The following is an 11650-nucleotide window of genomic DNA, read 5'->3' as shown; positions in this document are numbered from 1 at the left end:
CTCCCAGTGGAGGAGCCTGATGTGGGGCTTGATCCCATAACGCTGGGATCATGCCCTGAGCCGAAGGCAGATGCTTAACGACTGAGCCACCCAGGTGCCCCATAATACTTACACTTTTATATGAGAGGGGAAAAGAAATTTCTAGGGCTTCTATTTATATTTTTAAAAATTTCATTAGGAAATCATTAAGGGAAAAGAATATGGTTTGGTTTATTGCAAAAAAAACATTTTTTTAACTGTTTATAGTCTCTCCAATCTGTTTTATATAGAAACCTACAAAAGTTGCACTGCCTTTCAAATTGAAGCCCATTTCCTCAGGACAGATAAAAATCATGGTGAATTAAATATCCACCACATGGAAACACTCCAGATTCTTGAAGCTCTGACTTTCCCGCTATTACCTGTCAATTGCTCGTCAGGATCAGAAACAAACCGCTCTAGAAGGTGGGTCTGTGTGTTTTATTCGAGTTCCTGCCTGTCCCGCTAGGTTAATGCTAATCTGCATCACTTTCCATTTTCAGCCACCAACTCTATCTGTAGCTGCAGTGACATTTTTACACAAGGAAAGATGTATGCTGCCCATCTGTCATGTAAGGACATAATGTAGCTAAACCATCTACCCTGTCTCGTACCACATGGGGAGTGATGAAGACACAAAGGGCTGGGTTCGGCTTCTCCTCGGAGAATGGGTGGCGAGAGATACTTATTTGTATGCTGTGCTCTCAAGAAAATGACCATCAGGTGAGCCACCACCGACCGACTGCAGAAGCATTTCTTGAAGAAGGGGGTCTGTGCTTGCGGGGCCTTCAGCCTCTGTTGGCGAAGTCTGAGCTCATAAATGGCCACTGTTGGATGCCTAACTTAGTGGGGCGGGCACACCTCCCCAGGACAGAGGTCTGGGCAGGAGTCGTGGCCCGGTCACCGACTGACTAGGGCATGGAGGGGAAATGTCTTCATTTTATCAAAGTTGGCTCACTCACTCATCTCTAAAAACAAAAAGTATTCTAAAAGTAGGGTCTCACACACCACATTTTTTTCCAGAAAGCATGATGCTCTATGTAGCATAGGCCTGCCTTCAGAAATTCAGCTGTGGCAAAGGAAACCGGCCTGAAGGATCAGAGCTCAGAGTTACGGTCAACCACGCTAAACCATGCCCCTCAGCTCTGCCGGGGAGAGCATTCTTTCAGCGTGCTCTTGGGCGTGCCGGCCACAGCAAACTGCCAACCTGCCCCGGGGAAGTGAGTATTTGAATATTTGGTTTTCTAGTGGCTTCTCTTTCCAATAACACCCTGGGCATGGAAACAGTCATACAGCGGGATGTGTGCTGCAGGATGATGATGGTGGTGATCTTCAGGACCTGGTTTTTACATTAAATAATAGTTGGACCAGTTTGTGTCACGTCACCTTCCTTTTATAGGTGAAAATGCCACATAATGCAAGTTAAGGCTACGTGAGCCAATATATTTCATCGCCCAGCACCATAATCTATTAAGCCGGAGATATTTTCAGGGAATTGCCTTAAATCCTTTGGTGGTTTAAAGTAGCTTTCAGAGGGATTAGTGGCTTAGAGGTAATTGTTATTGCTAATATTTTATTTGAAATGTCCTTTTCAGCAAAGGTAATGTGACATTTTGCTCACTGGAAATGCTGTCTTTCTAGGGAAAGGGATGAGTCAAAAGGTCAATGTCTGAGAGAGGGAGGGAAGGGAGCCCGTGAAACAAAGGACAAGGGCCCAAGCTAGGTGCTCAGAACAAATTACATGTATCACAGCTGACTTTCTTTTGTGTGGACCTTGGGGAGCAGGAGTGTTAATTTTATGTGAATTGTGAGATTAATCTAGATAGATAGTCAGCTCTAAAGGGAAACCTGAGCTGTATTTTAAATTTTTTTTAGTGAGTAAGGAGAATAAAACTCAAGTAGGTACCTCTTTGCAGGCCCACCCTCTTCCACTGAGGCAGTAAATGCTGGAGCTCCTCAGGGCCATTTCAGTCTCTAGGCCAGTGGATCTCAAATATAGGGAGTTTAAGAAATCACCTGGGGCACTTGTTAAAAAATAAAAATTATTTGGGGTCTTCTACCACCAACTCCGATTTTATAGTTCTGAGATGGCTCTAAAAACCTGCATTTGTAACCAGGCAGCTCCAAGGGAGTCTGATGCAGGGATGTGTTATGTCTACAGAAACACTGGGTTAACCAGGGCTTTGCTTGCCCAAGATACCATGTTTCTCAAATTTCTATCTATGGCCCACATACAACCTTTGAGTTCTCCACACTTACAGCAAAATGGCAGTCACAACCCCCACCTGAACGCCCCAGTAATGGCACCATCACCCAGACAATTCTTCAACACAAAAGGTGGAGAGCACCTCCCTTCCTCGCACTCGCCCACCACATCGTGGCTCTGGCACTGGTCCCAGCTCCTGTCATCACTCATCACCTCTTGTCTGGACCACAACACTATGTCACTGACCAGTCTCCCTAAATTCCACTCTTCAATCTGCTCCCCTCAGTGAGCCTGAGGTGCCTTTGCAGGGTATGTTTTCATGTGGCACTGCTTCCTGTGAAAACGCTCCCGTAACTTTTTATTGCCTCTTAGATGAGAACCAAAGTCCTTTCTTTGGCTTGCAAAGCCCTACTTGGTGGTGACCCCCAACACCTCTGCAGTCTGGACTCACACAATTTGCTCTCTGGCCCTGGGCTCTAGCCACACTGCACTTTCTTCTCCTCCTCAAAAGTGTCACACTCATCCTGGCACAGGGTGTTCCTTCACCTGGAGCCAGCTTTTTCCCGTGGTCCTCTCCCCTTCCCTTGGCCTAGGGACCACCTACAACTCCTGTAGATGACAGCCCGTATTTTGCTTTGTGAACTTCTAACCTAGCTCAGTTTCCCTTATGATGTATCTTCAAACAATGATATACTATGCGTAATGACACCTTTAGTTGTGTGTTTGGTTAATGCCTGCATTTCCCTAGATGGTGAGGTCCACAGAGGCAGCAGTTAGGGCCTTTGTGGCTTACCTTTGTATCCCTAGGATCTGCCACAGTGCTAGGTGCTTGGAGACACTCAATAAATATTTGGTGAATGACTGAATGGTGTGAGACATCTTATTGAAAAAACAATTTCATTTGAACATCTTTAGATAGAGAGACCAGAGTAGACCTAGCAGAGAGAGAGACACTGGGGACTTCAGGCAAAGTCCTTACCGGTGGACTGGTAAGGTCATTAGCTAGACAATTAAGGCAAACAGGACAATATAATTATTGTTTAAGCACATCCATTAAGTGTATACAAACTTTGTTCCTAGGCATATGATTTTAAACTCAAGTTAATTTTCCAGTGATAATGGGGTATGACATTTTTAAAATATTGGTGATCCTGATTAAGAAATCCTGAGATTTTACTCAGTGTTAAAAGTATTTAGAATAACGAATGCTCTCTGGTTTACTAGACAGAGGCAGAAGTTGGGTGTCATCTTCCTGGGCCATTTCCCTCAAAACAATATTAATCCAATTTATGGTAAGAGCTCTCAGGGGCTTGCTGGCTCACTCAGGAAATCCTTTATCCCAATTTTCACACTGATTCTGAAAATAAGATCAGCTCCACAAGTCTTGAAGCTGTTGGAAACTGCTGGACATATAGCTGAAGGCACCTGTTAAATGGATCAGCATTTTAGGTCAGCCAGGTTCTGTGTGTCATTGTGGCCTATCGCTTGCTAGTTACAACTCTTTCTTTATGGTGTTTTCTTCAAAGAAGGCAAGAGAGTTTTTCAAATAGAAATTACAAACTCAAGAGATGGAGGAAGCAGACAAATACAAAAAGACCTTTACAGTTAAGACCAAAAGGGGAAGAGTCACTAAAAATTAACAAGTGGAGAGGATGGCATAGGGTAAGATCATGTTTGTAAAATAAATAATACATGTGACACTATTATATAGAATATGATGAAGCATTGGAGCCATTTTGAATCTCTTTCTGATTTTGTAGAACTCAACCCAAAAGGAGAAAATAATCCATTCAGCATTCTTGCTTCATAGGGAAGATGTCTCCCCACTTTGCGGGGTCTGGAGGAGCTCCTAGTTCCTTGTTATTCCCCATCAGTATGTGATGGAACCAACTTAAAAACTGCACCAAAGCGGTGAGGAAAAACGCTGGATCTAATGTTTTTGGTTTCTCTATCTGCTATACTAGACACTTTTATATAGATTTGAGTTTGTAAACTGGAAAAACAGAACTTTTACTCCGGAAGGTTGTTCTCTGGCAAATGTGAAATTCTAGCCACCATGTATAGGGATTTTAAGGAGAAAATTCCTAAAGAGAATGATACTGGGGGCTCCCCCAAAAATGTGAGTCAAATGAGCCTACACAGGATAATGCCTCCCACTGACAGGCCCTCCTGCACGTCCTGTGGCTCCGAGCAGCTCGCAGTGGCCCACTGTCACCGTAAGAGGACAGACAAGGAGCACAAGGCATTAGAGGACTGTCTATGAGGTAAAAGGGAGAGGTCAAAACCATGGCAGAAAAGCAGTGTGTAGGAAACAGAGACCATGCACGGCGCTGAAAACCTGAAAAAAATACCTAGTATCTTTGGAGAAATAAAAGAAGATATTGTATTTATAAAACAAGAATAACATGGTATAAAAAAGAAAATAATCAGAAAACAGAAAAGGTTCCTGGAAATATATGTATGTATGTATGTATGTATGTATGTATGTATGTATATATATATATCATCCAGATATAAAAACTCAATAGAAAGCTAAAAGATAAAATTGAGTAAGTCTCCCAGAAGTATTAAAAATATATGAGAAAGAGTGGAGAGAAATTTTAAGAAAACTAGAGGATCATTTCAGGATGCACAAATCCCAGTAACTGAAATTCCAGAAAGAAAGAGCAAGTAAAATAAGAGGGAAATTATTTTTAGAGTTTCCAACAATTGAAAGAAATAATTTTTCCGATCATAAGAGCACATCTAGTGCTTAGCATGAGACCCAAAATGAAGCATGTTCTTGAAAATTTTCAGAACATGGAAAATAAGAGAATAGAAAAAAGCTTTTAAGGAAAAAATTATTTATAAAAGAATCAGAAGTCAAAGCTTCTATCTATCTACCTATTATTTTTTCACTTGAGAGAGAGAGAGAGCATGAACAGGGAGGAGGGGTAGAGGGAGAGGGAGATGCAAGCTCCCTGCTGAGCAGGGAGCCTGACGCAGGGCTCAATCCCAGGATCCCAGGACCATGACCTGACCCAAAGGCAGACGCTCAACTGACTGAGCCACCCAGGCACCCCAAGAAGTCAAAGAAATCTTGAAAAAGAAGAACAAAGCTGGAAGTATCACAATCCCAAATTTCAAGATATACTATAATGCTATAGCAATCAAAACAGTATGGTACTGGAACAAAGACAGACACACAGGTCACTGGAACAGAACAGAGAGCCCAGAAATAAACCCACATTTATTTGATCAATTAATCTACAACAAAGGAAGCAAGAATAAACAATGGGGAAAAGACAGTTTCTGCAATAAATGATGCTAGAACACTGGGCAGCTACATGCAAAAGAACTGGACAACTTTCTTATACTATACACAAAAATAAACTCAAAATGAATTAAAGACCTAATGTGAGACCTGAAACCATAAGACTTCTAGAAGAAAACACAGGCAGTAATATCTTTGACATCAGCCACAGAACTATTTTTCTAGGTAAGTCCCTTCAGGGAAACTAAAGTAAAATTAAACTATTGAGATTACACCAAAATAAAAAGCTTTTGTACAATGAGAAAAACTGTGAACCAAACAAAAAGGCAATCTACTGAAAAGGAGAAGATATTTACAAGGGACATACCCAGTTAAGGGTTAGTATCCAAAATATAGAGGGAATTGTGCAATTCAACACCAAAAGAATAATCCAATTAAAAAATGGCAGAAGACATGAACAGACATTTCTCCAAAGAAGACATACAGATGGCCAAAAAATACATGAAAAGATGCTCAGTATCACTTACCATCAGGGAAATACAAATCAAACTACATTGAGATATGACCTTAAACTTGTCAGAAAGGCTAAAATCAAAAACACAGGAAATAAGAAGCATCAGCAAGGATATGGAAAAAAAAGGAACCCTCATGCACTGTTGGTGAGAATGTAAATTGGTACAACCACTGTGGAAAACAGAATGGAGGTTTCTTAAAAAATTAAAATTAGAAATACCATAGGAGGCAGTAATTGCACTACTGAATATTTACCAAAGAAAATGAAACACTAACTCGAAAAGGAACATGCACTCCTATGTTTACTGCAGCATTACTTACAATAGCCAAGATATGGAAGCAACCCAAGTGTCAACTGATAGATGAATGGATAAAGCAGATGTGGGGTGTGTGTGTGTGTGTGTGCATGTGCACGCGTGTGTAATGGAATATTACTCATCCATAAAAAAGAATGGAATCTTGCCAAATTTGCAACAACATGGATGAATCCAGATGGTATAACGCTAAGTGAAATTTTAGGGAAAGACAAATACCGTATGATTTCACTCATACATGGATTTAAGAAACAACAAATGAGCAAACAAAGGAAAAAAAAAAGACTCTTTTTTTTTTTTTTAAGTAGGCTCCACGCCCAACATGGGGCTTGAACTCATGACCCTGAGATTAAGAGTTGCATACTCTACTAACTGAGCCAGCCAAGCACTCCAAAAAACAGACTCTTAAACAAAGAGAAAGAACTGGTGGTTACCAGAGGGGAGGTGAGTGGGAGGAAGGGTGAAAAAAGTCATTAGATTGGCACCAGAATTCTCAATAGTTACACTAGAAGCTAGCAGAAAATAAAAAAAAAAACCTTCAAATTCTGAGGGAAATGATTTTGAACCTAAAATAATCTACTCAGATGAATCACTGATCAAGAATGAAGGTAGTGGGGCACCTGGGTGGCTTAGTAGGTTAAATATCTGCCTGTGGCTCATGTCACAATCCCAAGGTCCTGGGATCGAGTTCTGCATGGGGCCCCCTGCCTAGCAGGGAGTCTGCTTCTTCCTCTGCCCCTCCCTCCTCTAGTGTTCACTCGCTCTCTCTCAAATAAATCAATAGAATCCTAAAAAAAAAGAATGAAGGTAGAATAAAGACATTTTTGTATGGCCTCAATTTTCCTCTCATGTGTCAAATTTCTAGGAAGTCATTGAACATGATATAACACTAAAATGAGTGAGTAACCAAGACAAAAGAGATGAAACCTGAAAACCAGAAGACCGATATAAGATGGAACAAAGGAAATCTCCACAGTTGCCATGGAAGGAAATTCCAGGGGAAAACTAGGCACTAAGTGTAGAGGAAAAGAGCTGGGGGCTGGAGCAGGTCAGAAGATGCCAGGAGAGATGTTTGCAAGATGGTAAAATTGAGAGATGGCCTCCTACCTGCCGTATTTGAACGGGAGAGATTTAGACTCCTGGGGAGAGTTTAGGACTGATTCAGTGGTAAATGCATAAAAAACTGAACACACAGAGAGTTATTAATTCCCTTAAGGTTAGGGAGTTATGCAAGAAATGAAATCAAGGTCCAGAAGTTTTATAGTTAGGATAACGTCAACATTAAAGCTGTTCCAACCGAAACTGTGGTATAGCTCTATAGCTGGGATGGGTGAGTTGGGAGATGGAAAGAGCCCCTGGTTGGTGGGGAGGAGGGGAGCAGTGTGAGAGCGGGAAGTGTGTAGATAATGTCTAAAGAAGAAGACTCCAGAAGAAACATTGTAAATATGTGTCTTCACGATGGAGGGGTAAATATAGGTAGAACGTTCACAATGACTGTGTTACAGGACCATGCATGTCTTTACCCTGTGTGTGTGCCCATATCTTTCACGAAAAGTTAATAATACAATGAAAGCATTTTGGAAAGCAAATTGATAGGAAAGTGAAAGCATTTACTTGTGGAGCAAGTGATCTTTATTCCAAAGAGGTCAAGGCTGGGTACGTGGCTGGATAGCTCCTCCTCTGTGAAGTACCTGATTAGATAACTCTCTGTAGATACTTTTCTAAATCATCTTTGAGACTCAGGGTGGTTTAATAATTCTATAGTCTTAATCATGGCAGAGGCACTTCATCACCAGGGAATGATGCCTAGAGCTTTAATGATAAGAAAGTAATGGATATGCTCATTGCTCAGGGCCTCCTCCTTCCATCCACCAAGAAATCGTACTGAAAGCCAGATACATGTTAAATTCTTGGCAGATTAAAAAAACAAAAAGTAATAATAGGCCTCTGTGTTGTGCTGCAGAGTTACCTTTGGCTAAAATCATCTCCTTGGCCATTTATCACTTTGCTCCCTAAGCCCTGGACTCAGGTGGGAAGCAGATTGAGTCATTTGTAAACCCCATTAATTACAGATATACAAGACACATCTTCTTTTATCCTCCTTTCTCCAAAAGGCAAACTGTGATTTGTTCCCTTTTCTATGACCTACACAAAGTAATCTTCCCAAGTAATATTAACATTTAGAATACACAGTCCCTCAAATGATCACTGGACCCAGTGCTTACTCATCCTAAGCACCAGATATTAATGACATTTTAAAAACATCCATGCCTGGCTTCCTGAGGTCCCTCTAGAGACTCTAGGAGAACCACTGAAAGTACAGAAAACTTACTTTGCTCTTGAGGAGACTTTGTAAGAGCAATTTTTTCAAAGATGAGAGGATTCCTGAGCATTTTTGCCATATAGATTTGTGGGTATACTGAACCACAGTCATTTTCATTAACTATATGCTTTATTTGACCATATTCCTATAGAAAGCATTCCCCAAATACCCATGGACATGATGGAAAAATAAACAAACTGAAATGAACAAGATATGCCCACAAACTAGCTGACAGAGGGCAATATTCTGAGCCTCTTGCTCTACTTTTTCTCTTTAGTCTGGGTTCCTATCCTACTCATATTCCATGTACTCCAGGCCATTGGGTATCATTGTAAAGAAACAAAATCAACGAGCAGAACCGACCATAGATAAATGGCCAAGTGTGGCTCCTGGCTCTTCGACGTCCATTACCTGCATCTTTCCTGGTTCTTTAAAGGTCATTTTGGCTCCACAGTGGCTGACACCATTGCAACCTGGTCTAGAGCAAGTGACAGAACTCAGAGGGTTGATAACAGGAGACAGGCTTCCCAAACTTGAAGTTGGACCTTCGGTTTTGGCTGCAGATACATAGAATTGTCTGGGAGCAAAAGGACAGTTGCCAACTAAGTTTTTAGAGGGCTCTATTGCTCAAGAAATCCCAAACCTGGCTACCAACAGCTAGTGATGGCTTTTAGGTCTTTCGCAGGCCCCAGAAATGGAACCAGTAAGAAATATGTTTTTTATTTTTTTGTTTTTGATGGTGTGGGTTCAACACTTCTTCCTGGGATATATGGGAAGCCCACAGTTTTAGTTGCAGCAGAAGGAATTCTGTTACCAGGAGAAATAGGTAAGTTTACCCATCTCTTTCACCCATGCTCTAATTCAAGTTCTCTAGGAGAATATCTGTTTGGCTATGTTAAAATTCATCAGCACAGCCTTTGGCTGACTAGGCCAGGGAGAGGCAGGATCTGACCTCTTTAGATTATAAGTGGAAGATGGGCACCTGGATTTACCAACCCACCAACACCCCACACATTACCAAAGGAGCCGTTCTACAAAAGGGAATCCAAGCGGTGTTAGGAAGGGGAGAAACCACTGAAGGACCACATATACACAAGCATACCCCTTTCCTCCCAACCTCAGACCTCTATATAACCAACAATAAATCCTTAAAAAGCGTTAGTTGATAAAGGCTTAAAGAGCCTAAAATGTTTACAACAAACATTTATTAAGTATGAATAATTCACTTCATCTTTCCAATAACCCAATAAAGTAGAAATTACACCCCCATTTAAGATGATAAACTGAGGCTCATACAGATAAAAACGATTTTCCCTCAGTCATCCAAGTAATAAATGAAGAAGCTGGCATTCAATCTCAGTTCTGTTTGACTTCACACCGATGTTTGCTGCTGCAATACTGGGGAAGTCCCAGATGCAAGCAGGGCAAATTAACGGGTCTGATGTTGTAGGGGAAAAATTATCACGTTAATTAGCACACAGTAACTGTGAGGGCCTATAGGAGACATTTTAAAAATTGACACTAAACTTGGAAAAATGAGATCCACTTGCCACAGATCTTGGGAAAAACACTGTATTGGTTTACTGGAGACTAAAGAGAAGACAGGTTTCTTTAGCATCTTCCATGTGGACAATCATTAGAGCGGGGTCAGAGAACTTTCGAGCTTGCTGCGTGACATGAACAAAGAGGTGACCAAACTATCAAGATGCTTCAGGTTCTGGCTGCTAACCACTGACAGTTTAGGTCATGAGCAGGGAGCCCTCATGGATGGGATGAGTGCCCCTCTGGAAGAGACCCCTTCTGCTATTGGAGGATACAATCAGAAGAGAGCCCTCCACAGAACCTGGCCATGCTGGCACCATGATCTCAGTTCAAGCCTCCAGAAGTTGCCCCCTGATCTCTGGTATTCTGTTATAGAGCTTGACCCAAGACATACAGTATCCCTGATTCAAGCAGTTTCATCATTAATTGTACTGCTAAGATGAGATCTGGTGAACAGTGAGATGGGCTTCTCAGTAACCCTCACTAGACTCCATGTCCTCATTGATAAAACAAAGAGGTTGAACACAATGATCTTTAAGTTTCCTTGTATGGCTAACATTTGGTGAGTTGGTGAGTACACAATTGCATTTTGCAGTGTTAGGTTTGACAATAGGTGGTTCTGCCGACTTCCCGGGCAGCGTATAAAGACTCCGGAGCTCTCCTGCTGGTCACTGGATTGCAGGTTAACTTGCTGGGCTGTAAAGGGGGCATCTTCCCAGGGGCTCTTCTTCTGTCCTAATGTAATTTTCTGACTCTCATGCCCTTTTTTCCACCTTGTTTAGCTTTTATTTTAATGACTTTTTACCAGCCAAGGATAAACCAGCAGTTATCTTGGGCACAGTACTCACCCCAGGGAGCGTTTGGAAATTTGTGGGCTTTTTGGTCTTTTAGTCTAGTAAATTCTGAACATTTAAATGTTAAAACTCATGAAAAAAAAATGATGTAACTCATGGGTTTTCTTTTCACATATTACTTTAAAATGTTTTCTTCGTACAACAAGGCATTATATATACATATATATGCATATATATTTTTTAAATTATGTAGACAGGTAAGTTATGTACCTGTCACTTTTACTTTAGAATAGTATGGTGGACATTATAAAATATTACAAGAAGGATATGGTATGGTTGAGGATCACCACTATAAACATACCATGAGACTAACCTGGATTGCAATAGGAAGAAAGGAAAGAAAATGTTTTACATTTGCTTAATACTGGACAGGTACTGTGCTTTGCTCTGTATGTGATCTCTTTTATGCATGCTGGGTGGTCTTATTACTTCCCTTTCACAGATGAAGATACTGACACTTGAAATTTATTAACTTCTTCATTCCTTCATCAAATATTTTAGTGACTTCTACATGCGTTACAGGTGTTTGGGAGAGAGTTGGGGACAGAAAAGACACAATTTCTGCCCTCCAGGAACTCACACTCTAGTCGAGAGAGAGAATTAAGCAAAACAATAAGGCAAGTCACA

General features: G+C 41.1%; 2 long non-coding RNA genes across 2 annotated transcripts in view; one reads left to right on the top strand and one right to left on the bottom strand.

Annotated features, from left to right (window-relative positions):
- The window catches only part of LOC117801502, a 1638-nt gene extending 339 nt beyond the window's left edge, over positions 1-1299 (top strand). Inside the window, exons 2-4 of the long non-coding RNA XR_004624083.1 lie at positions 270-444; positions 522-741; positions 1042-1299. This is a non-coding gene — a long non-coding RNA (uncharacterized LOC117801502). The remainder of the gene's footprint in view (positions 1-269; positions 445-521; positions 742-1041) is intronic.
- Positions 1-11650, bottom strand: part of LOC117801500 — a 182900-nt gene that overhangs the window by 124142 nt on the left and 47108 nt on the right. The window lies entirely within an intron of this gene.

The sequence above is a fragment of the Ailuropoda melanoleuca genome, chromosome 3 (assembly GCF_002007445.2).
Source record: "Ailuropoda melanoleuca isolate Jingjing chromosome 3, ASM200744v2, whole genome shotgun sequence".
Taxonomy (NCBI): Eukaryota; Metazoa; Chordata; class Mammalia; order Carnivora; family Ursidae; genus Ailuropoda; species Ailuropoda melanoleuca.
The sequence above is the reverse complement of the archived record's forward strand: the minus strand, read 5'-3'. Positions and strand labels throughout refer to the sequence as shown.